Source organism: Lates calcarifer, linkage group LG17, assembly GCF_001640805.2.
Source record: "Lates calcarifer isolate ASB-BC8 linkage group LG17, TLL_Latcal_v3, whole genome shotgun sequence".
NCBI classification, from domain to species: Eukaryota; Metazoa; Chordata; class Actinopteri; family Centropomidae; genus Lates; species Lates calcarifer.
The window spans coordinates 984,205-1,011,863 of record NC_066849.1 but is presented as its reverse complement, the minus strand read 5'-3'; the positions used below and the strand labels follow the sequence as shown (position 1 = coordinate 1,011,863).

Here is a 27,659-nt window from a genome sequence, read left to right as displayed (position 1 = left end):
ACTTAAGTTTAAATCTGTGTTGTCTGCACTGTCTGTCACTGCAGCACCTTGGTGTCAAGTACAGAGCAGCATTTCCCTTAATATTGGAGAGTTTTGATGACATATGCTGAAGATGCACCCCAGGCTACTGATGACCAGGAGTGTGTTTTTGGTATTGATCAATAAGCTTATCTGATGATGATGATGAGGCCAGCTGAAACGACGTGTGAAAATGGTCAGGATACTGCCAAAGTCATGGTCCTTAAAGAAGTTAGAAATGATGAGAATATCTCATGTAGTTTTCTGGCTTTGTAGGCGTTGTGTCTTTGCTGTTATTTCAGACCCATGGACAGCACTGTTTATTGTGTGTAGGTGTAGATCAATAGGAAGACAGAAGACGCCACTCAGCTTGGTTTTGTCATGTTGTTTTTTGAGGCTGTAAATAGAACTGTTGGCCCTAAGTCCATTTTCCCCTCATTTTAGCAGTGTATGGACAAAAGGGAAATGACAGGGAAGCAAAAGAACAGTAAGTGAGGGGTGGGGTGGGGGTTAAGGGCAGGTTCATGTTAAAGTAAGGGGAAACACAAATCAGTTTCTAAAACAACATCAATGCTTAAAATGGTAAATTTGATGTTAGGAGGTGATTGGTTTTAATGAAAACCTGTAAACTGTTGGCTGTGGCTGTCTATGACACATATTTGGGCAACCTACCAACCTTCATCACAGCGTAAGATATTATATTACAGCCAGTAAGTTGAACTATGTATTATTAAAGACATAGTCCAGCCTGCTGGCCATGAGTACTGGTATTGCAAGGTTGTAAGGTTCTTAACATTTGCAAAATGTTTGATGGAGCAATATATAACATTTTGGCAAGTGGTGGGGCAGGGTCTTGGAATTGTCCAGTCTGCAGCCTCTATACAAGTGTGCCTCTATACTAGCTTGTGGGTAATGACAACCTGTGCGCAATCCACACCTGAGTCTAGTTTCAGTCATTCAGTTCTTTGCAAGACTGTAACTGTCATCATCAGTCATTATTAATCACCTGTGGTTCAACTGCCTAATTTCCTGAAAAACCTATAAAATCTGTAGCTTGTCTTCATTGTCATTTTATTGAGTGAATATATTCATTAATCCAAGACAAAGACAAAGCTGTGTTTAAGAAAGGCTAAAGTGTCCAAGGTAAATTAGCAAGAATTATTAACTAACAACCAAAAAAACTTGTCAACCTGAGAAGGCAGGTAGTTCTTAAAAATGCCAAGACACAGGTGTGTTTCTAAGGTATGAAGTTTGAATGTAGGACAGATTCAAAAATGCCACATTCGATTCTATTCATAAAAACACTTCAAACCTTCTAAAATTTACTCTCCTCACACTCTCCTCAACAACATGAGCAATACAGTCTGAGAATTGCAACATGGAGTTGATGACAATACAGCACACCATCTCTAAATTTCCAAAAAATTACTCCTCGCCCACCCATTGTCAATTAACATAAGAGAGTTAAACCTGCAGGAATTCTGGCCATTTTATTGAATAGCAATAAAACCATTAAAAACAAATGTATTGGATACAGATCTAACATTTAGCAATCCAAATATCCAAGGTGCTTACAAGGTTTACAAAGTTATGTAAATGTGAAATTACAGTTTTTGATGTTTAATACATTTGCAAAAATCTCTGCATGTTTTCACAATAAGATCTGCAAATCTGTTACTTGCCCTGACTGCCTGCCTTTGTCATATAAACTTTGCTTTTACTCTTCACCTGTTCTGCCTGTGAGTTGCAGTTTTGAGTCCACCCCCTGTGTTACTGAGCTTTTACATTTGTACACTTGTACTAAAACTTTTGTCCTCCATCCTTATAAGAGGCTGAGCATTTATTGGCTTTCCAATGAAACACAACAGATTTCCATTTAGCAGTTTTACAAATTAAAGCTTTTCCTTATCAACAACTCTTCGGTCACACTTCAACAACATCCTTCAGACCTCAAAACACTCACTGCCATTCTATAATTAACACTGGATTCACACACAGCAGTTGTGCTTCAAGCACTGCTTTACATTTCTAGCAACAGGACAACCTCAGTTTCAACCTGGTAATGAATGGCTCTGTAGCCTCAGGCTATGCAGCAAAGCTAATGCTATGCTAGAAAGCTGTACTGTTCCCAATGCTAAATATGAATCTGTGAATATGATCAGGCAGAATGTTTTTTCTTCAGTTCTTTTCTCCCCAAAGTGATGCTATTATTATTCCCAAGAGGACAGTATGCTTTCTTTTATCAGGGTCTGTTTTAGTCTAAAATGTTGTGTGTCCTACATTATGAAAATTCTTCAACCAATACAAAATTAAACAGACATAGAATAGAGAGAAATATGCATTTACACTTTACGTTCCAAACTAATCAGTATTCCTATACAGCACATTATTCAACATTTGATGTTAATAAAAAATATATTTAATATAAAATATGGATCTTCTGATCCTTCTGAGCCCCGAGAAGCTTCTGCTTTCATAGACAGCTTCACATCAAAATCCTGGAATAATAGTTTGGTATCATAACTGCTCAAATACTGTTTGGTTTCCTTTTCACCTTCTATGTATATACGCACATACAGTATGTACCAATATACTGAAGTGAGTAAATCCTTCTCGTTCTTCTCTCTTGAATTTCAAAGTCAATTCATTTTCCCTTTCACTTCACATGGAGGCTCACGGTTCAAGACAATGAAGCATATACAGCTGGAGTAAAGATTAGAATAAGAATAAAATACACATTTTTAAAAAGCACCTAATATCTACAGTGCTAACTCTAGTGCAGTGTCATTGCTTGTCAGTCAGAGATTGGGATTTAAATCCTGGAGACGACAAGCCTCCAGTAATGGTCCCCTGGCTTAGATCACTAATGCTACCTCTGAACACAAGCAAGAACATCTACTAATCAACTAAAGCCACACCGGCTCAGACAATGTCTTTGTCAGATGTTGGAGAACCAGGACATGCTGATGAGACGTAGGCCACTGGAACATGACAGACAAGGAGAGTTGTTACATGCAACGTACTGTATGTGGGAACTATGGATGAGCAGAAGACCAACATCCATACTGACCACATAGCAGCTGGTAGCCCTGTGCTCTAACATCAACAGAAGGAAACTACTATCAAAGCTGGAGATCAAGAGACCCCAGCACAATGGGAACACAACTGAGCAGCATGGAGATACTGAGCTGACGCTGACACAGGAGGGCAGTGTTAAAGGACTAGATGACACGACACCACCAGTCATTCCAGCTGCGTCCACTGAGCTGAGGAAAATTGAGAGAGCGCATCCCATGGATGGACAGTCTAGAAGGACGTTAGTCAGCTAAGAGAGCTGCAGAAGGGTGTTGTGAGAGACAGCTTGTGGGTGGAGAATAAGCTCAAACAAGATGCCCATAAGTCAGGCTCTTAATTACATATATATATTAAGACATTTGGGGGTCAATGGGAAAAAGGGAAAACATTAGCTTTAAAACCTTATCAATGGACAGAAGCTGTCCAGTGTTTTCTCTGAGTCTGAGTTCCTACTTTCTCTTTGTGTCTCTCACTCTCTTCTTTTTCAACATGGCATTCTTTCTGTTCATTTCTCTCTCTGTCTGCTGCTCTTTTTCTCTCTCTCCTGTATTCAGTGTCACTGTCTGACACCTCACTCATTTCCTGCCAAAGTATATTAAAAATAATTTAATAAAATGATCACACCTTCTCTATTTTTTCTTTGTATTTGAGTTTAGATAATTTGGATTTGAATTATAGAAATGCACCTCAAACAATATGTAACATAAACAATAATACTATTTAATAACACTATAATTATGCTAGGTTTGCGTTGTTAAATTGCGTCTATAGGTTCTGCTCTAATTACCAAAGAGCATGTATCTCTATGGTCATTAGGCTGAAATGGTTTGAATGTGATCGGGTCAGTTTGTATTTGTGGTGAACAGCACACAGACGTAATGATGGTCCTGTACCTGCTCTTCCTCTCTCATCTCCCTCACCTAATTTAGCTATTTAGTTATTTCATAATACACACATGAAGGATGGCAGGTTAAGTCATCCCCCTTCATTCCCCCTCAAATCACCTACTTCTCATAAGGTACTACTACTGAGCAGTCTTTGTAGTGTGGTGGGAGCATTATCCTATTCAGCTGTCAATGGTTTTAATGTTATGGCTGATCGGTGTATATATAAATTTGACTCAGTATCTCTCATAAAAATATCTGTGGGGAGTGTGTGGTCAGAGTTTAGAGGCCAAACTATGTTCAGCTACTGTGGTTAATCATTTTAAACATGAGTTGTCTGATTGAACTGTTGATACTGAATGTGTCACTGCCAGTGTATTTCATTCCACCAACATATCCAGTCTTACATTAAAATATTTGCTGCAGCAACTACTAGGTACTCACCTTGGTTAAGATTAAAATGAATGTGGTGTTTCTCTGAAGTACTCTTTGTTTGGCATACAACTGTACAAGCTATTGCAATCCTTCTATAACTTACAAATTTTCCACTTTCAATATCAATTTCTTCATGTTACAATTTTGTAATGTCTGTGGTTCTCAGTCTTGTTGGCTTGTGATGCCCTCAGATGGTGCTGTGCCTATGTGTGAGCCCTTGAAGGTTGATATATGGATGAGACAAGTCCAACCAAAGAGACATGTCTCCTTCACCACTTGTAGTTTTTTTTTAAACAACTATATTAATAATATTTTATTTGTTTAATATTTTGTATTAGTTTCACTTAGTGTCTGCTTTGTTCCTGAGTGAACTGTTTGTTTTAATAAAGTCAAAGCTGTTAGAAACCAGGTTTATGTATAAAGTTTGACTTCTGCTCAGCGCAGGACTCGAACCTCTTTAGCAGCCCTGTATCTTTTAAAACCAGATTATCTTATATTTATACTGTTGTCTCATTAAATAAATAAAGAAACACCATCATTTCACACACAGGCTTAGACGTCACTGACAGCCTTTACTTCGCTCAGTAGTTCCGGAAACCACCGAACATGGCCGACAACTCCCGAGGGTGTATACGCACGGTGTTGGGGATGCTGCTCTGTCAGAGAGGAGCCACCGCGAACGATCAGGAGGCAGACGGATAACGCTGTCTCACCAGGAACACTGAGGGAGGAAAACAGTCCCAGCAGCTGAACTGAGGATTTACCTGACACTCCGCAGGGAGCCTTTTTTCCCGTTCACCTCGGAGGATTAGAGCAAGTGCTGTGGGACAGAAGGAACTGGGAGACTCTTTCCTCAACTGTGTGTAATCGGGGGGGACTCTGTGCTCTTCTTGCCTTCAGCATCTCTCCGAAATGCAGACGTCCAGGGAACCCTATGAAATGGTGAGTTCAGACACGGTGTTTTAGAACTGTTTTTCCGTCTGAAGTGTGGGAGATGCAGCGCTGTGTGCTTACATGTGTGCAGCTGGAGGAGCGTCCTGCAGACTGGACGCGCTGCACGCAGGGCTGAATCACACATATTCACACAAGTCCGTCAACACTCACTCACATCCGACTTTGCACCCTGACAGAGTATTGACGCCCAACGCCATTCAAATGAATACTGCACGAATCAGTTCTTTGTCCGAAAGATTACATACATCAACAAAAAAGAAACTTTTATCGGCGAATTTTGTCATCAGCTTTTTCTTGCAGATGCTGAAACTGTTACAGAAGCGCAGTCTGCATTTATTCAAACGTGCTCTTCAGTGAAATACAAGTTAAGAAGTTTATCAAGATGAGTCAGAAGCTGACTTGTTTAACTCTGACAGCCTACAGGAAACAATGACTCACTTATGCATCGGGAATCTTTCCAAGTCAAAGCACCAGCCCGTGTCCTTCTATATGAAAAGGCATCTTTGGATCAGTGCTGTGCAACACAGCGTCACTTGCATAACGCCTTTGCATTGTCTCCATCAGGTATTAGTTTCAGTGCAAGCCTTCGATAAATCTCAGCATCTGCTCACACTCTGCGATCAGTCTGAGTCCGCTCTGACGCCTGGGACATGACAAGGATCTTTAAAAAAAAATATCTCGCTTGTTTGATGCATTTGTTGAACATGTGTGTGAGTGTGTATGTGTGTGTATGATCCGTAGTCCGAATTTTCATTCTGCAAGGTTTTTTTTTTTTTTTTTTTTTTTTTTTACAGGGTCATTTATGATTTAGTACTAACACCAACACGTTAGGTCTATATCGTGTAATCAACACTATGGCTATGTAACCAAATTACATCACTTGTATCAGTATTCAACTCTGGACTGGAGATCCAGTCAGAGCTCTGTCGTGTTGTCTGTGTGGCAGCTCATGTGTTCGCCAGCTTATAATTAACCAGTTATAGGACACGGCGTGACTCAGTATCCAGTGCTTCATTCTTCAGGCAGTTCTCCAAAGGGAGAATAGCAGGGTGTCCTTTTCATGCTCCGAATTCCAAAATCCTTGAGGACTGAACAAGGCAGAGAAAGAAGAGGAGAAAGAGGAGTGCATCGCTTTGTGTGACACAGTGAGAAGTGGCCGTCACCTCACCTGGATTTGACAGATCCCTAATTAGGCTGGATGGAGAATAGAGAAGACTAGTTTTAGGCGGAGTGAAAGAGTGCAACAGATGGAGGGAAGACGAGTGAGGGCAGTGAGGCTGGAGAGGAGGTGGAGTCACGGAGGCAAGATGTAGACAGGTGGAGAGAGTGTTTTCTGTTCTGCATGTTGGCAATCTACCATGGTGAGTACATCAGCAAGCAAGCACCCTGAATGTATGACGGAGAGCTGTGTGTGTGTGTGTGTGTGTGTGTGTTGCTCTGCTCATTTTAATGAAGGCTGCATGAGAGGACATCATTGACTTAACGCCTTCCCTAGCTCCTCACCCTAACCTAAAGTCTTACCCCTCAATCAGGCCTTTGACGTTGTGAGGACTGGCCAAAATGTCCTCTATGGTTGTCCACACAACCATAGAAACACATGTACACAGCTGCTGCTGTCTGCCAGTCAGTCATTATTAATTTGACCTGGCTCTTTCACATAAATCAGTGCACCAGTATTTTTCACCAGGAACAACAACTAAGTGGATAACCCCAAGACCTTACTGTCACATAACTAGCTCACAGAAATGTCTTTTATTTGTTATTTTGTACCATTATCTTAATATCTGAACAGCTTGATCAAGAACTGGGGCAAAATGCCCTTATTCACAGAATAGTGTCTGTAAATCCCAGTATTCTGTCAGATTCACCAGCAAAAAGGCAACAACAATATCACAAAGGTACAAACATACTATGTTATGGTATAATTGATTTTTTTGTTGAGTATATCATGACATTGTGTTTTTGATGAACTTTACCACCAGTCACATCAGCATCACAACATGTAGTCTTCCAATTACGGGCATAAAATCTGAGTCACTTACATCTTAGTTAAACTTAAATTCCCAACAGGATGCAACCTGACACACCAATTCTACTATGGACACAGTGATATGATAAATATTATCATATCAAATCAAATAGAGATAGATAAACACCGAGTACACAGTTATCATACAAGGATTCTTTATATGAAATAAAAGCCACATGCAGAGCAGCTGCTGGTCACTGGCATTTGTTATAATCCACTTCAAGACAGCGTCGCAGTTAAGTCTATGGATTATCCCCGAGTGCAGTTACTTTGTGTCTGGAGAGAAGATTTTGCTGTTGAATTTTCAAAATGTCATTTTTCAGTCAAACAAAACTCCATCCACCACCCCTGTAATGAGGTGGAGGCAGACAGAAATCTACATCTGTCTATGCACCACAAGAACTAGGAGACAAAATGTGTGTTTTTTAAATCATTTTTTTCATCTGAAATAATCAATAATACACTGATTGATTTGTCATATGTTTGCATACATGCCTATTTCACTTGAAGCTTCACTGTAAACAGTAGGCCATTAACATGTGCAAACAGTAGTACAAATTAATGTGATTTTTCATTGAACTTTTCCTTTAAGCCTTTACACCTCTGATCTCCTGTACAAAGAGAATATGCCATGTTTATTTTCCAGGTTCTCTTGCTGAAGCAGATGTGTTTGATAGATATTGGTTATTGACTGCAGACAGGTTCTGACTGAAAACTTGTGCTTCTTTGTCTTGATCACAGTTCCATCTGAGGCTCTGGCTGCTGGTATCACAGCTGTATGTGGGCTGGCTTCTCTCCATCTCTGCTTACACTCAGCCATCCTCTCCACTTTGATAAATAGTGTGTAATTTCAGGGATGAACAAGCATGAAAACATATGGATGGAGAGGGCTGCTGTATTTTGGCATTCTGTATATACAGCATTTTCATCCAGGATAGAGTTTGCACACTGAGACAAGAGGCATACAGAACTCTGAAGGCTGGGGCTAGATAGTGGCTGCCTTACTGGAGTTTTGAGGCCAATACCCATAACTGACAATAATACAAATCTGATAGCAATATATCAGCAATATTCTTTTTTATTATCTCAACACAAACTTTCCTCTTTCCAGCTCAAATGTGATGATTTGCTTCTTTTTTCCATCTTATGTGATAGGACATTGAGTATCATAGCATTTGGGTTCTGGCCTGTTAGACAAAAGAATTTCAATAATTAAATTTGAATATAGAAAAATTTGCCAGTCAAACATTTATTTCTGTAGTTACCTCTGCAATTTGACAGAATCTGCCAACACACCAATGTGTCAGTATATCTGTGATGACCTAAGATGATGTATCAGTTCATTCAGATGTTCAGCATGCAGCATGCTGAACCTTTAGTGTTCTTTTAAACAATTTTTTTTTTCAGGGCAGCTCACACACATTAAAATTCCTTTGTGTCATTTCTCTTGAGAAACATCACTTTTTGTTATTTTCTCTTGTAAACGTGAGAGAGAGCAGATGCTGGGCTCTCTGTTTTTATTTATCTGATGCCACAGTTATTTTTAAAATGAGATCAGATTACAGCAGGCTGTGATTTAAGTGTGTTTTTTAATCAGAGATTTTGCAACAACACGGACAACTGCTCCCTTCTATGATACAATCACATTTGTCTGTTGTATTGCTTCTAAACAACTACAGACACAATATGCATAATGTATTATATGTTATGTAAATCCATTCGTTTTAGACCCCCAAGAGGCATGGTTGTGGGGAATAATTTTCAGTTATCAAATTGATTGAAAAAATGAATCAACAAATATTTTAATACTTAATTGTTTAAATCATTTCTATCAAGGACATATTGAAAACATTCCCTGGTTCCAGCTTCTCAAATGTCAGTATTTTCTTATTTTCTCTGTTTAAAATAATTGTAAATTGAATATCTATGCATTTTTTGGACTATCCAGTATCCTAGGAAATACATTCATACTGGACTAATCAGTGGTGGAAATGTAATTTCCCCTGCAAGTAGGAAGGAGGAAAGTAAGTATTTTATTCTGTTTTATTCCAGTGAAAGTAGAAATCAGTGTCCCTGTGGAGCAGGGACCTGGTTTGATAGCAGCAGCCTCTGTATTGTTTCTTGTGGATATGATTGCATGGGAGTATTCAGTTTGCTTTGCATGTTGTGGTATTGTTCCTGAGCTGATTGACCTATCTAGAGAACAGTCCAGCTCATGTCGCTTTATTCCCACAATGGAACAGGACCCACAGTGGTCAGGCTGCTCACTGAGACTATTGTTTTCTGTGCAGTCAAAGTGTTGCCTGCCAGTGCTGTTGTTTCATCTCGCTTCAGAGCAAGGCCAAGATCCTATCAACACTGACAGACCTGTGATTTCCCCACTGTGACACAGAATGGTGTCTCTGCGATGGGCATTTGTCTGTGCAGGTTTTGGAAGTGTGCTTCTTGCATAAAGTAAGGTTTATGTACTCAAACAGGATGTTGGGAGGTGGACACAGCCTTCAGAGTGACTGTTCAGTAGCAAAGAGCCATTTGACCAGAACACAGTTATAGAACATTAAGATTACACGGGTACCTCAGCTCAGTGTAATATGGGTGTAATTATACTGCAGTCAGAAATAGAATGATTTGTTCAATAAAACATATTCTAGACAGATAAAGTGACAGGAGTGGCTGTATGAACCTGTTAGAAGGGCACAGCAAACCTGGGGCTTTTTTGGGGGTCTAGTTCCAAACTACTATCTGAATCTGTTTCTTTCACAAAAATGTCTATATATATGTATATTTGTGATATGAATGTAGAAATCCAAATACAATATAAATATTGAATGAACCGACCGGCTTACCAAACATAGATAGTATGGACTATGTATTTGTACTTACATTTGGTGGATATAGGAATGGGAGGGGTCTCACCAGTGGGAGAAATACATGCTTATAGGGCTATTTTACATGATTTTTCTTCTCTTCCAGAAACAGGAAGTTGTACATGTAATGGGAGGAGGCTCACAAAGTTTAAAATAAAGTTGGTTTAGTGTTATTGATAGAATTGTTTCATAATAGCTCATTTGGTAAATAGACTGTACTTATATAGCACTTTTCTAGTCTTTTCAACCACTCAAAGCGTTTCACACTACAGATCACATTCACCCCATTCACACACATTCATATACAAAGTGCTTTTTCTATACATTCACACACATCGGAGGCAATTTGGGGTTCAGTATCTTGCCCAAGGATACTTCAGCATGCAGACTGGAGGAGCTGGGAACTGAACCACCGACCTTCTGATTGGTGGGTGACTGCTCTACCTCCTGAGCCACAGCCGTCCATAATACACAATAAAAAACACTGTCCTTGTATTTAGTGGGAACCTGGTGAGATATGGTTGGTTTGAAGTGTCAGAAAAAGTTAAAACTGCCTTGTTAAAAACTGCAACAATGACGTTATCAACAACAAAAAAGTTTGTGTTAGATAAATGATTGAACTGCATGACATATTGCAGATTAAGGATTAATGCTGCTTGTTTACTCAATCAATAGAAAATAAATTGGCAACTTTTTGAGTGAAAATGCCAAAAAAATCGGCTGATTTCAACCTCGCAAATATGACAATGTGTAGTGTCTTGTTTGTGATAGTAAACTGAAAATCGTTAACTTTTAGACTAAATAAAACTCATTTTGCTTCGTATAACCACTGTCATCCATCCTGCCCTGTCAAACACTCAATAGACCAGGCCGAGTAAACACTGATTTTAAGAAAGACAACGTGTAAAATGATTGCTTTTTTCAGTAGTTATCTCTTATGGTGGGGCCATTGTGTTTCAAACTGGTTTAATGTTAAGCCCAACACTGGACCAAACTGATATAACAAATTTAACCACTAGGTGTCAAACTTGACTCAGCAGACTCTCCTGAGTAGAACTTAATGACACTGACACTGCGTCTCAAATCATTTAGTGCCCTTACATGTAGTCCAGTGTGTACGCAGTATATGGACTGGCATAGTGTTTGAATTTGGGCCGAGTAGTGTTGTCTCCAATCAAACAGGACCATTCATTGGAAATGACAATCGCAACTTGTGACTGCGATTGCTGCCTGCCAAAATATCCAATTTGCTCGCTGGGCTTAAAATTGTATGTTTACTTTCTTGTGTGTGCCCTGTTTCAACATGCTAATTTTTGCTGCCGTTGGCACCGACAGCATGTCCTCCTGACTCAGAAGCCATTATCACAAGTTTAAAAATAAGATGGTGGTCCCTCCCCCTCTGCTGTATAGCTTTATATTTGACTGTTTTGAGTGCGGCATTCAGATATTTATCATGCACTGCATATACTTGTCAGTGTTAACGCGCACTTCTGCACTCAAAATAGCTAGTGCAAGTGTGGTTGTATGTGAATTGAGACATAGCGTGAAAGAGCTCATGAATGAGAGTATAGTGATTCCAGTCCACTTGCACCTTTACTGATGACTGTCTAAGTGCACTTCTTCTGTCTAGCACTATCTTGTTTAGATTTAGTGCCTCTGGAAAATGCTCCTTGTATAATACCACCTTTTAACATGACTTTTTACCTGCAGTGTTTACATGTTGCCTTATCTATGTTTTTCGGCTGACCTCTGAGACTTGAGGACACTGCCTGCTTTGTGTGTGTGTGATAGTTACCTTGCTGAACTGCTATGGCTCACACACCCACATCAGCTGTACATTGGTTGGGATACTGCTACTGCCAGCTCTTTCTTTGTATGCTGAGCTTTTGCCTTTGATAATGGTCACCAGTTATACAATGATTGATTTAATTTTATTCTAAATTCATTTTACACATATTCAGGGTGGCAGCAAGAGAGAGAGAGACAAAAGGAGAGAGAGAGAGCATCCGAAATCAACAGGTCTTTATCCTGTCCATTCTTGCTGAGGACTGAGCACGTCACGCAGGCATCAGATGTTGAAACCAGAGATGATGTCCAGCAGCAGTGGGGCTTGAGGCACACGTCTCATGAACCTGTTAATATATGTGCAGAAATGAAAACCAAGATGTTTCACACATGGGCCTAAGTCTGACACATCTCCTCTCAACATCACCAAAAAACATATAAACAGACACAACATGTGCCATGCCATCTCCCCTCATCCTCTACTGAAATTTGATCTCCTTCCTGTAGCTGGCCTTGGCTCGGCAGTGAATTGTGGCTCCTCAGATACTAGTGGCTCCTTTAGTTTGTTCATAAATGTAACATTATGTTAATCACATTGTCATATAGCCTGTTACTAATGCAATACAGCTTGGATTCAGGGCTGTGACTGTGTTGGCACAGGTTGCTCATGTAGTCTATTTTATATGAGAACCTGCCATAATGACAAATGTCAGTTCAGCTGGTTCGTATAGGCTCAGTTTAGGCTTCCACACTGAACCAGGTGTGCAAAACCTGAAATCAACTCAGCTTTGGCTGTCTTGGTTTTACAGTAGTGTGTGACCATGTTACAGTTACTGAAGACTTTGCACTGTGAACACACAAAGAGTAATGTACCGGTACTAAAGGCTTTAGCATTTTGATTTTAAACAGTTTCGTTTGATTCTGAACAATATTTGAGGGGCTCCTCTGGGCCTGCATGCTGTGATATTCTGCTCCTGTTCAAATTGGGGTTCTAAATGAAATTTTGTTATGATGCCCCTTTTTTCTTTGAAAATTTAATTACAACCTGAAAAACAAACAAACAAACAAAAAAAAACCTAAAATAAGTAAATGTGTCACCTAATAGGTTGTACAAGCAATTTTAACACACATATAGGAGACTGGACCTCTGTCATGTCATGAATTGTAGTTGAAGTTTATAACGTGGGAAAATGTTTACATTTTCACTTAGACAATATAGTCACCTTCAAGTGAAGCTCGAGTATCCTCTTGTTTTGCTTTCTTTTTTCTCGTGCTTGCGCTGGATTTAAAATGTCTCTTAGATGACATCTGTCCTCCTGCAGTAGTGTCCTGCTCTGATCAGTGATTGGTCAGATGTCAATTGCCAATCATTGCAGCAGTGTGTGTGATATCGTAGATGACAGACCTGAGACCTCCTTTGTCTCCTCTCCTCTCAAACTCACTCAACTGATTTGACTTATCACCTGTGGAATTATAAGTCATATATTTACTGCAGTGTATCAGTTAAAAAGACTTGAGAGCAGAAGGCTGATAGCTGAGGGATGATGCCAGATAAACTTTGCAGTTAAAGCCAAAATGTTGTGCTGATATTTGAAATCATTGAAAGAAATGAGATCTAAAGTTTAGTGCAAACATAGAAATGAAGTTATCACTAAAAGAGTCAGCAGTGCCCGTCTGTATCTTCTCTGTGAAGACTTCCCTCCGCCCTCCTTCAAACTGGTGGATGTTATGGATGAATAGATTCTAGTGTTGCAACTGTGACCTGGATGTGCCCCTGGATGCTCTCTGAATATAAAATCTCCCATCAACATTGGTTCAAGGCTTTCACTGTATTAGGGCTATTCAGTCTTGAAAGGTGATAGTAATACCTGTGTTTATCAGATTAAAGAATGAGAATTAAGCTCTCAATAAAAATTCTGAAGAAATAATGTAATAAACATAAATTCAGTACTATACATCACTGAAATAGAATAAGATACAACACAAAACGCAACATTAAAAGTAGAAATAGTTAAATCACGAGTGTTACTTAAAAATTACAACAACAAAAGAGGACAGAAAATAAGCTAGAATCTCATATTTCAATCAGGAGTTGGTGAGACCAAAAACAGAGCTAAAAGAGTGTGATAGATCTTGTAAACTTAATCTCAGCAAGTCATTTCAGAGTTTAGGGGGCCTGGACTGCAAAGGCACAATAGCCTGTATTCACCAGATGGATTTGGAAACGACCAGAAGGCTACTATCAGCCAATCTAAGATGTCCAGGCTTATACAATGACATTTTACAATCAATGCAAAGATGAACAGGAGGTCAATGCAGGGAGGACAGAATTGGAGTTACATGATCAAGTTTTCTTGAACTGATGATAATTCTATCAGAACCAATTGGAAGCAATGGAGGTAAGCCTGAGTACAACCAGTAGGGGACATCAGAGAAATCTAGACTGGAAAAACTAAAGGCATGGATGATCCTGTGTAAATCCTCAAAAGACTACAAGGACTGAGCAAGCTTATTAAATTAGTCACATAGGCCAGAATCAAATAAAACACCCAAAAAGAGAACATTCAGAATGAGGTCTGAGATGTTTTTTTCTAGAGTTAGTCTTGCTGGTTAAAACATGCTTTTGCTCTTCCTGTGATGGTATATGTATGTAATTTAAGTGACAGGAAGCCACATTGCCTTTACAAAAAGCTGCCAAGTTTCTCCTCATGTTTATTTGCCTCACTGACGTTCCTCATTAAAAGACTCAGGGGTTCATATTTCCTGAAATAAAACCTAGGTTGATGGTATTTTTTGAAATTGTAAAAGGTGACAGTTGAAGACGAACCGCTAAATGAATACAGATGTATTAAATCATAACCACATTTAAAGTCTAGTAGCCCCCACAGGCTGAGATACTGGATGGAGCAAACCTTGACCTTGGAAATAGCAGTTAGAGCAATAGCAACATTATAATGATCATAATAATGCCAGTATAATTTTCAACATGCTAAAAATGTGTCACATCATGATCGTCACTACACTGCAATGTGTTAACGTAATTGTATCATGACTATGCACAGGCACAGATGAAAGCAGTATTAGATGAATGCAGTGAGATTAACAAAATATTAATTTTCAAAAATGATTCCCTGTTTCTGCAAAGCAAATAATAACGGCCTACATTCTCTTAGATTACCACTCGTCACTTTTATTGTGAGATAGCTGAGTCTTGTTCATCTGCTAATCAGTTGTTGTAACCAGTTCATTTTTGCAGTTTCAAAAAAATAGAAGGGGATCGATTCCCTTTTCCAAACACATCTTCAGTCGCACATGTTGGACCTATTCAGAGCAGCAAGGCCTGACTCAGAAGGAGCTCAGAAAAACAGAACTGCACACCTCCTTCAGCTGCTGGATGCTGTTTATTGGAAAAGATGGACAATCATCTGGTCACATAGTTTGTTACGAGACTGTGTGTTAGTAGATGTTAAACGCTTGCATATTAATGGCGGATGTTTTTACTGTTGTGGTTTGGTCTTTGAGATGCAGATAGATGTTACATGTTCTCTTTCTCTTATCTCTACTAACTACTGCATATACCCACACCTCAACATTGGGATCTTAGTGTTAATAGTGACATAGTGGAGAAAGATTTGCTTAGAGGCCAAGCTAGATACTAAAGTCTCTCAGTCTGTGCTCGTAGTCCTTTGTTTGCTCACTAGGAGTCAACCAATATGTTTTATTTTTCAGCAAGACTGATAGCAGATATTTGGAACTGAACACATTTGCAGAAAAAATGAAAGTCTTGGTGTCAGAATTTAGAATAATACAAACTCCAACACAAATCTTTGCTGAAAGAAAAACTTCAAGTGCATAGCAATAACAGCTTTGGAAAGCCTGTAGTTGGTTTTGATTATTTAAGTCCCATATCATAAAAAGGGAGATTTCCATGTCTTTCGTGATTATGAAGCAAGTCTAGGTGCCATATACTGTGAAAGTATCAAAATGTTCAGTCCACGGAGAAATGCATACAGCCCATATTCACAAACTATGCCTCTAAATGAACCATCACAGTCAACCTGGACCCACTGTCCATTCTTTTCAGAGATAGACACAACACCCTGTTCTTGCCAGAGCTCCAAAAGCCTGTGAGAGGAGATGTAAAACTTTACTAAGATGGTTTTTGGTTCATAAAACCACAAATATATCCTCTTATGGATAGCAAAACTTCAAATAAAACACCAGAGTGTCAAGTACAGGAGTTTTAAATGTTATAGGAATGATGGGGAAACTGAGATATTTGATTATTCATGATTGCTACAGCTGAATATGTACAAAAGCAATAAAAGTGACTATTCAACTCTAACTGAACACCATTTCTGTAGTCCATGCTTGGATTAATGCAGGTCTCGGATGCAGTTCTGTTACATCTAAAGTCTCTAACAATATCTCGCAGCTTCAGGACAAATTATGGATCAACAAATTAACTCAATGACATTTGCTATCACATTCAAGTTAGCTCTTTAAGACTCAACATTAGCTTATAATATTAGAATAATAATAACAACCAATAATACAATAGTAGTACTGATAGTGGTGATAATTAAAGTAGTAATTGCAAAAGTAGCAATAATACCAGAAGCAGTACTAGTAATTTCTAATTATAGCAGCAGGTGTTGAGTGGAGTTGTAGGAGCAGCAAGAGGATTGTCATCACAGGTCAGGTCAGAAATACCTGCAAAAAGTGACAGAAGAGGAGAGAGGGAGATGGAAGAGCACAATACTACAGGAAAGGGAAGATATTGAGTTAGTAACATGTAACATGGGATATGAATCCATACTGATGAAGAGAGTGAGTTAGAGAGAGAAGCTCAGTGCATCAGGGGAAATCTTCTGGGAGTCTAGGCCTATAGCAGCATAACTAAGGGATGGTTCAAGCCTGAGCTAACCCTAACTATAAGCTTTATCAAAGAGGAAGGTTTTAAGCCGACTCTTAAAGGTACGGAGGGTGTTTCTGCCTCCTGGACCCAAACTGGGAGAAGGTTCCACAGTAGAGGAGCCTGATAACTGAAGGCTCTGCCACCAGTAAACCAGCATTCTGGGAGTGGAATGTTCTGGTGGGATTGTAGGGGGACTATGAGATCTTTGAGGTATGATGGTGCCTGACCATTAAGGGCTTTGTAGGTGAGGAGCAGGAGTTTCAATTCTATTCTGGATTTGACCAGGAGCCAATGTAGAGAAGCTAACACAGGAGAAATATGGTCTCTGTTTCTAGTTCCTGTCAGTAATCATGCTGCAACATTTTGGATCAGCTGCAGAGTCTTTAGAGACTTGTTGGGGCAGCCTGATAATAATGAATTACAGTAGTCCAGCCTAGAAGTAACAAATGCATGGACTAGTTTTTCTGCATCCTTTTGAGACAGAAAATGTCTAATTTTGGTGATATTACGCAGGTGAAAGAAGGCAGTCCTAGAAGTTTGTTTTATGTGGGAGTTAAAGGACATATCCTGATCAAAGATAACTCCCAGATTCTTTACAGTGGAGCTGGGAACCAGGGCAATGCCATCTAATGTAACTACGTCATTAGAAAATGTATTTCTGAGGTGTTCGGGACCAAGTACAATAACTTCGGTTTTGTCTGAGTTCAGTAGTAAAAAGTTGCTTGTCATCCAAGTCTTAACATCCCTAAGGCATGCCTGGAGTTTGGCTAACTGATTGGTTTCATTAGGCTTCACTGACAGATAGAAGTTGTGTATCATCTGCATAACAATGGAATTTTATGGAGTGATTCCTGATAATGTTGCACAAGGGAAGCATATACAAGGTGAACAGAACTGGTCAAAGCACCAATCCTTGTGGAACTCCATGTCTAACTTCTGTGTACATGAAAGAGTTGTTTGTTATGTTGTTGTTAACATGTACAAACTGAAGCCTATCAGATAGATAGGACTTAAACCAGTTTAGTGCCGTTCCTTTAATGCCAATAAAGTGCTCCAGTCTCTGTAAAAGGATGTGATGGTCAATTCTATCAAAAGCAGCACTGAGATCTAACAAGACAAGTACAGAAACAAGTCCGTTGTCTGATGTGATCAGGAGGTTGGTTGTAACTTTTACAAGTGCTGTCTCTGTGCTATGATACAGCCTAAATCCTGACTGAAAATCCTTGAATAAGTTATTATCTTGTAGAAAGTTACACAACTGTTTTACAGTGTAGTGGTCAACTAGTCAGTTGATTGGTCGATATGCTTGGTTGATTGCAGGACAATTACTGTTGTTACTTTCATAAAAAGAATAGCACTGAAGGTCCTGTAATTAGTGCTTGTGGATGCAGAGGCCACTGTTGCAGCCTCTCAGTAAAAGTTACACAGTGCTGTTTTAAATATTTCATGTTGACTATCATTTATACGTTTACAGATTGACCTCATTGTGTAGCTAATGTCTTAGTCAGTGTGAAGCAGTTGTTGGACAGTGTGTCAGACAGGTTTTATTATAACTGTTTCATAAATATAATTACTACAGTATGTATTGTGCTGTCATCATTTACTTTTCTGAACTGAAGCTGTTTAAATATTTTGCTGGGCATTGTCCCATGTAAGAGACATTGAATTTCATTTTTCATGAATATCCCTCACAACAACCTGCCAGTTATTTGGACTTGGCCATGTGGCTGCATCTTCGCCTTATTCCAAATTAGGGCTGAAGTCCAACCACCAAACAGACCTGCTGCTGTAGCTGTGTGCTAGCACTCTGCAGGAAAACAAATGCTTCTGACAAGCAAACATGGCCACCAGCAGCTATTAGAGAGTCAGAGCTCTCCCCTTGTGGAAACACAAGAGGAAGATTAATTTACATAAACAAAAATAAAGCATGGAATGAATTATTATAATTTTTCCTGTTTGGATGAAATACTGTTGAGCCTGGATGTCTAATTACACAAAATGTTTTTAAGATGTGTTATTTTTGTTCTTTGCTGTATCATGAGTGATGTCTCTCTTGATTTGTGAAATCACTGATAATGTTTCACTTAAACTGAAATGATAAGCTGCTATAGATACAGTATTTAGTATGAACGGAAGCCTTTTCATGCCAAAAATAACTCTTATTCAGTGTTCCTAGACCTAGAACATTTGAAAAGCATTCAGGCTGCCATGGGTCACTAAATAAATTAATAATAATAATATCAGTTAGAGATAGACCGATATGGTTTTTTCAGGGCCAATATCGATTATTAGTAGTCAAAGAGGCCAATAACCAATATTTGGAGCCGATATTCATTTGCAGTGAAAATATTGGCAAAATTTTCAATAATACAAACTCCAACACTTAACATTTAAATGTCTTTAAGCATTAAGCTTATTAAACAGCTTTTCAGATTTGAAACATGTTAAAGGTTTTTTTTTATCTTACACAATAGACATCTTTGTTTTAAAATTCTAATAAAAAGTGCAGGGAGCTCCCAGGCTCAGCAGCATGTCTTAAAAAGTTAAATGAAAACAAATAAATAGCTCTCTAAAGTTTTCTACAGTAAATAACGTTTTCCAAAATTTCAATATAACTGAAATGTTATTTTATCTTTCACTTATCTTTGTTTTAAGTTCAAACAAAAACAAAAAGGGAGTTTGCACGGTCAGCAATATCGCTTATAAAGTTTTCTTATAAACTTTCACTGCTGATTGGCTGTTACCTGTGCCGTGGCTCTGCGTGTAACAATCAGATGGTGCTGTGGGCGGGACAATGCTGGAGACAGAGTAGTGACTGCAGACAGAGAGGCGCGGCTGCATCAGAGCCAAAATAACCCAGTTTTAAATTGATCTCTTATCGGCCATTGGATTTTAAAAAAAGGCAGATGCTGATATACATCAAAAGGTCTGGTTTATTGCACCTTGGGATTATTATTATTATTATTATTATTATTATTATTTGGCTGTGAAACAAGACCAGTTAGTATCAGTCATTCTCTAAACACACCAACATATATGTGAGAACCTCTTCATTTGGCAGTGAAAGTCAAAGTGAAAAATAGTGAAAGGTGTGTGTGCAAACTACTGTAAGTATGTTAGAATAAAATTGAATCAAAAATTAGGACTGTACCTCTGAAACCATGTGTGGATTCAGGGAATGTGGAGGTTTTAACGACCAAGAGGAGGTTTTGAGGATTCTCATATTCGTATTTTAAAAAAAGTTGAAGAGATGTGTGTTCACCCGGCAGATAGTTTCTATCTGTTATTGAGCTGCATTATAGGAAGAATAGGGTCTTGTATTTTTGGAGGTTGACAGATACTGGGGACTAAACACTATGATATCTCAGCCTCTGCTGCTCTGATTCTTTAAAAATCTGTCTTTTTGAAAGTGCAGTACAAAGCCATTGAAGTCACCCTTTAATAAAACATTACCACTGTAAACAGTAGTGTATTTGTCTATGATTGTGATGATGGACTGTATCAGGACTTCGTTAAAGGTTCTTGTTAAATGACTTAAAGGTTTTCTGTGGCAGCTCTACAGCTGCCTGAGAAAACAAGAAACAGAGTAATGCAGCACATAGCCTATCATGCTGGACTCTAATGACTCAAGTGCTCAAGCAGTGATCTTATTAGCTGCATTAGATGCTTCTTTCCTCATGAACAATATTTCAAGTAAAGCTTTACCCCGTTGCTCACAGGGACACAATCCATCGTCAATGACTTGTTATGTAATAAGGATTGATATTTATGGCTGTGCAGTACAGAGCCAGTGGTAGCAATATGAAAGCTGTAAAGGCAAGCATATGGAGTGTCTTTTATAGAGCTTTTATGGTGCTTCCCTCTAACAGGACACAGATAAGGTGTTGGAGTGGCCAGTTGTAAAGGAGAGAGAGGACAGAGGGATCTATCAGGCCTTGACATGGCCACTAGATTGGAACAGAAGCAAATGACTGAAATGTTAATAAAATATTCTCTCATTTCCTCAAAGAAGCTGTTTTTTTCATGCTGTTTGTTTTCTGGACAGATAATCAAATAGGCTTCATTTCATAGTCTTACTCTCACTATGGTTGGTCCAAGTGTCATTATTGTAATTTTTAACAGTATGAGCAGAATAGCACAGTAGTTCCACTCCCTTTCAATGTCCTTCACTCTGCCTTCACTCTGGCCTTTTCTTGTTGCCTGCCATGATTACTGTTTGAACAATGGTGTTTAGTTGAGAATTTACAGCAGGCATATAATGTGATCCTACTTGGATGCCTGATTCCTTCCCTTTCCTTATTATGGGGCACAATTGGCTTGTAGTGCAATAATTATCATGGCCATTACTGTAAAGATCATGTGATGCTTTGTCATGTTCTTACTCACAGCTTCTTGCCCTTATTGTATGTGAGCAGTTATATAGGTAGCTGGCAGGTGAGAGGCCTATAGCCTCATGTTGCCATTTTGTTTTTGCTTTATTCATTCAACCTGACATATGTTGACATGTTCTTTTCAGTGTCCAAAGAAGTTGTAGTAACAGATATCAGGAGCAGTTAACATATGCCATATACAAAGTGTTTTTTTATTTTTATTTTAATCAACCAGCTGTCAAGGAGCACAAGACCAGACCTATTTGAATGACATGTAGTTGAGGGATTACCTACATAACTGACTGTGGTCAGCTGCAGCTGGTGTGAGCATGAGCAAGGACAAAACTCTCCTCACATGATAGAAATCTCAAGTTCTCTTGCTGTTGTGATTTTCCTTCTCATCTTTCCCCCCAGCACTTACATTCTGAGTAAGTGCTGACATACAGTCAGCGTTAACATTCTGCACTGCTTCCTAATGCTCAGCGCCCAGCTGAAGGCTTCAGCTGGAGGACAGAGCATTTCTGCTTATTTATGAAGGGATCTGGCTGCGGCCCCTGGAGGCCCACTGGAACAGCAGGCATTATCAGTGGTAAATGGATCTGAGAAGGCTCCGGCCAAGACAGGCTCACGGCTGCCTGATTTATGGCTGGCGATGCAACAAACAGTTAGCAGTGTTACCAGCAGGGATATAAGCATTTTCATGGCCACAGTTCAAGTTTATTTCAGCTATAAATTCTGAAAGATATGGAACAAAAAGAGCAAGTGAGTTTATGACACACGGGATGTTGTTGTGAGCCGCCAGGAGGAAGCTGTGTTTTAATACCCTATGGACAAGGATGAATGGTCATTCTGCTCTCTTATCTCTGCTTTTTGTCTAGTACACCGTCAACATAAATATTCTTATCCTACAATACAGCAAAAAGAAAGATATCTTTGTATGAAAAGAATGAAGGTATTCTTGCATCCACATCTAAAGTTTCCCAACATGAGGGTTTCATAGCCAATATAACACAAAGGTACGTTCTAATCAGGGAGAAAGTTATTCTCTGTCATACATATTCATTCATTATTCAGTCATAAGCCTAGAGATTCAACTACAGATGCTGTCATTGCACACTGAAGCTGTCTATGGCTGACCTTTTGCTCTGGTTTTTAATTTGCATGATCATTTTTGTACTTAAAAAGGGTAGGGTAAGTAGCTTTATTGTCATTGTACAAGTTATAGATACAACAAACTTCAGTGAACAAACAAGAAGAACTTTTATTAGTATATAACTATGTGTACAACATACAGATACAAAAATTGTACAACAATGTAAAGTGGCCCTGTGGCCTTGGTAGGCTGAGGTAAACAGATAAAAACACCAAGCAGAGTATGGTCTGTATAATAATATTTGTGCTGAATGATTAAAGTCAGCAGAGGTTGACAAAGAAGATGGTAATTACAGTCTGTTATGTATTGTTGTGAGTTTCTAGTTAACTACAGAAACTGACTGAAGTGGACTGAATCATATGACCAGCAGCAATGAATACACATCCTCAGATGATGAGGAGCTCAAAAAGATAAATAATAGAGGGACTAAAAGACAGATATAAATAAATTAAATATTGTCATGGATATATGCATTATCTGAGTCCTGTTCTCTTGAACTACAATCAACGTATTCACATTTTGGTGAATCTGTAGTCCTGTTTGCACTGGAACCATGGATATACACACATCAAATACTAGAGTCATTTTGATACTGAGGAAAAAGTCTAACTGTTTGAATTTTAAAGGGGATTTTTTGTTATGACTTGGACATCAGAATATGGCTGTCAAATAAAACAGCAGTGTGTGGATGACATCAGTGTTTTTTCCTGCTTGAGCACTAGAAGTTTAAACACACCAATCTGCATGAATGAAACCTGGAAAGAAAATGAACCTCATGGATGTCCTCCCACATTTTTCTGTAGCCATTTTCAGGGTGGAACTTATGACATTTGGACCAACCATCTCACTAATAAGTCCACATTTTAAATGATACCTCACTGAGATCAGTAGGTGTCTGTTCTGCAATCAAAGCCTTGCTGGACTGCCGAATACTTCACCTGCTGCATAATTCAGTGTGTCTGATGAGGGGACACTGTGACTAATCTGTGTTTCAGGAGCTGTTGGGACTGGTGGTGTGCTCTGGATCTCCCCTGCTGAGAAGCAGTAGATCAATGAAAGTGATTAACCTCAGTGTGAATTACAAACAGCAGGTTGAATAAAGGGAAGTGTCAGGGCCTGAATTCAGCCTCTGCTCTCTCCCTTATCGCTCATTAGGGCCCACAGACTGTAATCAGTTCCTGACATTTATTGGCTGCTGGACAGTCCACCGGATCACATTTCTGCTCCGATTTCCAGTATCCCTGCAGTCTGGCAAGTTGGATGGAATGAGGCTTTTGCTCCACATTAGACAGGAAAATTATTTGTTTGATGAGTTTCCCTTCATCTTGTTCAGTGTATCACAAAGTAGAAACACTCTGCATGCTTCCAGTCCGATCCAAATGGCTGTATGTCAGGGATGAATATATTCCAGTGTCTGAATTGTGACCTTTGTCACCTCAGTTGAGTATTGCTTCAGTTTTGTTCATTTTCCTTCATTTTTTCTTTCAGGTGGCTACGTTAACATTAAGGTGACAGAATATTCATTAGCTAAATGTTCCCACAGACTTCTTGTCAGGGTGGTAAAACATCCTGCTCTTGTGGTCACTGTAACTGTGTTTTAATGTAGCTAAATTCATCATATAGTTTTTTTTTTCCTAATTTCAGTAGTTTTCAGAGTCTGTTATCAGACAGCTGAACTGGTAAAATCACCATTTAATGGTCACACATTTGTCAGAATAAACCAAAATACAGGTTAATGGCAGCAGCTGTGCTGTGAGATCAGCCATACATTTAAAATGAGTTACAAACTAAACTAAATGTTAGCAAAGTCAGTGCAGCCAAAAAGCATCTGTTACCAAGTTCATAGAGGCAGCGCTGCATCAACCTTAACTTTGTTTGTTGAAACTTGAAATCCTTGTTTTTGCTTTTGCACTGCCATCCTACAGCTCGGTTGGTTCTTTTTCTACTTGTAATTCTTAATTTTTAATTCTTAATTTTAACTTTACTCTTCTGTATTTATTGTATTATATATACATGTTGTATTTATCACCTGTTACGAACTCTCTGTAACATGCATGTCTTTCTCCTTTTTTCTCCTCTGTCTATGGGTTGTGAGCTGTAATATGGAACCTGAATTTCCTGAATTTCTATCTATCTAACTTGACCTTTACTCAAACCAACGTAATATATCAAATGTCAGCTCACAGACTTCAGTTTATCTTAGAGGATAGTTTGGACAAACAGAAGGTGTTAAATGCAGACTTTGAATTGGGAGAGTTATTGAGTCACGACTGATGATGAGTCTTCGAGAACATTAATGCAGGCCTTTTACAAATATTAATTATTAATCACTGATCAAGTCTAATAAATTTGATATCCATTTTAAACAGCTGCACATCACAGACTCCTCTGTGACTGCTGCAACATCAGTTCAGGTTTCCACACTATTTCACTGAGTTATAAATCAATATAATTATATTATATATATATATATATATATATATATATATTATATTCTGTGAAATGCCACCATGTCTGTATAATAGACATAGAAAGAAGTGACAGCATCAGACAGCATTTTCCATGTTAAAAACCATATCTATCCCATATATGACTGTAATCACACTGTGTGTTTGAGGCCTCACCACAAAACACTAGTAGATTTATGTTTGATGTGTCTGTGATTGTGTCTGTGACAAAAGAGGCTGCTCCACAGGCAGCAGGTAGTGAGCTGATAAACAGGACTGTGGCTTCTCACAGTGGGATTGTTGAATTGTCTTAAGAGGAAACTGACAGTTGTTGTGAGCCTGTTCATGACTGATAGCACACTATTGAGCTGTGAAGGCTCAAACAGGCCCAGATGTCTCCCTGCTGCTGCCAAATACCATGTTCCTACAAACTGACAGCTCCCCTGTAACAGAGGCACCCTGAATGCATCACAGTACAAAAGCATCTCCCAGCAGAGCTCACTCTCATTTTCACTGCTGTCTCTTCGTAATCTTTCACACAAATTTAATTAAATTCAATTAAAGTTATTTGGCTGATATTTTTGAAAACGATGTGTTTCCACCAGCAGTGGCATTGCCTTGAGTTCATTCCATTTTGTTTCAGGTTCAGTCAGATGTCTGTAGACAGCTCGCTTTCCTACTGACCACTGATCAGCTATCTGAGTGACTGCAGAGAGTTGATCCTTCTGACTATTATTCCTCTCTCAACACAATTTTCTCTGACAGTTAATATTTTTCAGACTCATCTTCTGTAACAGCTGTAACTCTCGTTTTTTTGACAGATTTTCCTGAAGTTTCATTTCTGCAGTAGAGACGTCAGGCGACATTGTGGAACTGTTTTAACTCGTCATGAATTTATTTCTGGCGGTGCTGTAGTTAGCACTGTCACCTCACATCAAGCGGGTTTGGAGGTTTGAGACCAGGTTTGCCTGAGTGGGTTCTGTGCGGGTACTCTAGCTTCCTCCCACAGTCCAGAGGCATGCAGGTTAGATTAATTGGTGACTCTAGGTGTGAATGTGAGTGTGAATGGTTGTTGTAACAGACTGGCGATTTATCCAGGGTGTACCCTGCCTCTTGCCTGGTGTCAGCTGGGATAGGCTCCAGGGTTTTATGGCAATGAAAGATTTGAGATAAGAGATTTTATTTTTGCAGTTTTTGGGGGGAATAAACAAGAACTGAATCATTACCCCCCCCCCCAGATAACATAATAGTAACTGTTTATTTCAAATGTGGGATTATAAAAAACAATGTAGCTGAAGCTCTTACCTGTCTTACCTTATCTTTTAGTTTTTAGGTTATGTCCAAAAAATGTCATTAAGTCACTTAAGTCACTTCACTTTCAGTATTTATTTGAAAGACCATTTCATCTTATTGGGATTTACTCAGAACAGAATTCATTCATCGTTCATTCATTTTACATTTTCATTTTGGTAGTAATTATGCACCTCTTACTTTGGATAATTAAATATAGATTTTATTGTCATAAACAATGCACACCAAACTGGAAAGTGAAATTTCAATTTGATCAACTTGATCAATTTTTAAAAATGTAATTATAAATTGCAGATTAAAAATGTTAAATTAAGAGTAAACTTAAACTTTAGTGTTGTTTTTAGTGTTGTTTAAATTAGTGTTGTATCATTAAACCAGACATAAAATTGTGTTCCTTATGTGTAACATAGAAGACATAACATCATTACACTAAACACAACTACATTATTGCTACCTGTTTACATGAAGTGTACTACGGCATTATTTGCATTGCATTTGCATTGCAGAGCCACATAAGTCTTATTTTGCTTTTACAATTTAATTATCTCACACTACGGAGGAAACAAATTTCGACTGCTTGAATTCAAGATATTGTTCTTTCTGTCACTACTCTACATGACCACAGATGAGGGTTGGAACATAGATTGTATGATAGATCTAAAACTTTATCCTTTGGCTCAGCTCCCTCTTTACCACAATGGTACAACATCCACATTTCTGCTGATACCACACCACCAATCCACCTGTTGATCTTTCTACCTTCATTTGCAAGAGTCACCACCATATCGTGGCCTGACCCTGGGAGCAAACACTTGAGAAAGTTATGTGGTTCTTTAGCTGCCAGATGCTCCACTCTGTTCACCAGCTAGTCCCTAACTGGGTTTTTCAGAGCTTTTTCACTGCTGCTGCTAAAAAATTAGGTTCATGATGCAAGTGAGACTGAACCAGAACAGTAAAGTTATGGGTTGTGAAACTAAAAACAATCAGTCGAAAAAAGCTAGATTTATTTACATTTCACATTATACTCCTGTGATCCTTTGTTAATATAAAACACTGAAAAATGCAGCTTCAGAGAAAATGAGATTAAGTTCACCACTTTAAGTCTACTGACAAGAGGATACAAAGACCTACAACTTTTCAATTACTAAACTTTTTTTGTACAGTAGGATCAGATAACATGTGAGAGAGATGTCAGTGAGATCCATGAAGAATGGACAACAAAGAGACAAAAGAAGATATGGCTGTCATGAGACATTCACCCAGCTTACCTTTACCATCAGCACCAAACAAAAACCTTGATACAATCATTTTTATTTTCATACTTAGCAAATCCTGGAGCTTTTCTTGAATAAGAGGCTCACTAATAACTCTCTGTAGATTTGCTCTGTGTTCAGAGCAAGAGTTCACACAGTA

General features: G+C 38.8%; 1 protein-coding gene across 15 annotated transcripts in view; it reads left to right on the top strand.

The window, feature by feature from the left end:
- The window catches only part of ptprfa (protein tyrosine phosphatase receptor type Fa), a 344,522-nt gene that overhangs the window by 81,203 nt on the left and 235,660 nt on the right, over positions 1–27,659 (top strand). For 11 of the 15 annotated variants that reach the window (XM_051077206.1, XM_018696340.2, XM_018696330.2 and 8 more), the window contains exon 1: positions 5,065–5,354. The exons of 3 other annotated variants lie outside the window; for them this stretch is intronic. The gene's annotated coding sequence lies outside the window, so the exon portion shown is untranslated. Of the gene's footprint in view, positions 1–5,064; positions 5,355–6,164; positions 6,728–27,659 lie in introns of those variants that run through there. One more of the 15 variants, XM_051077197.1, reaches the window with a different exon arrangement.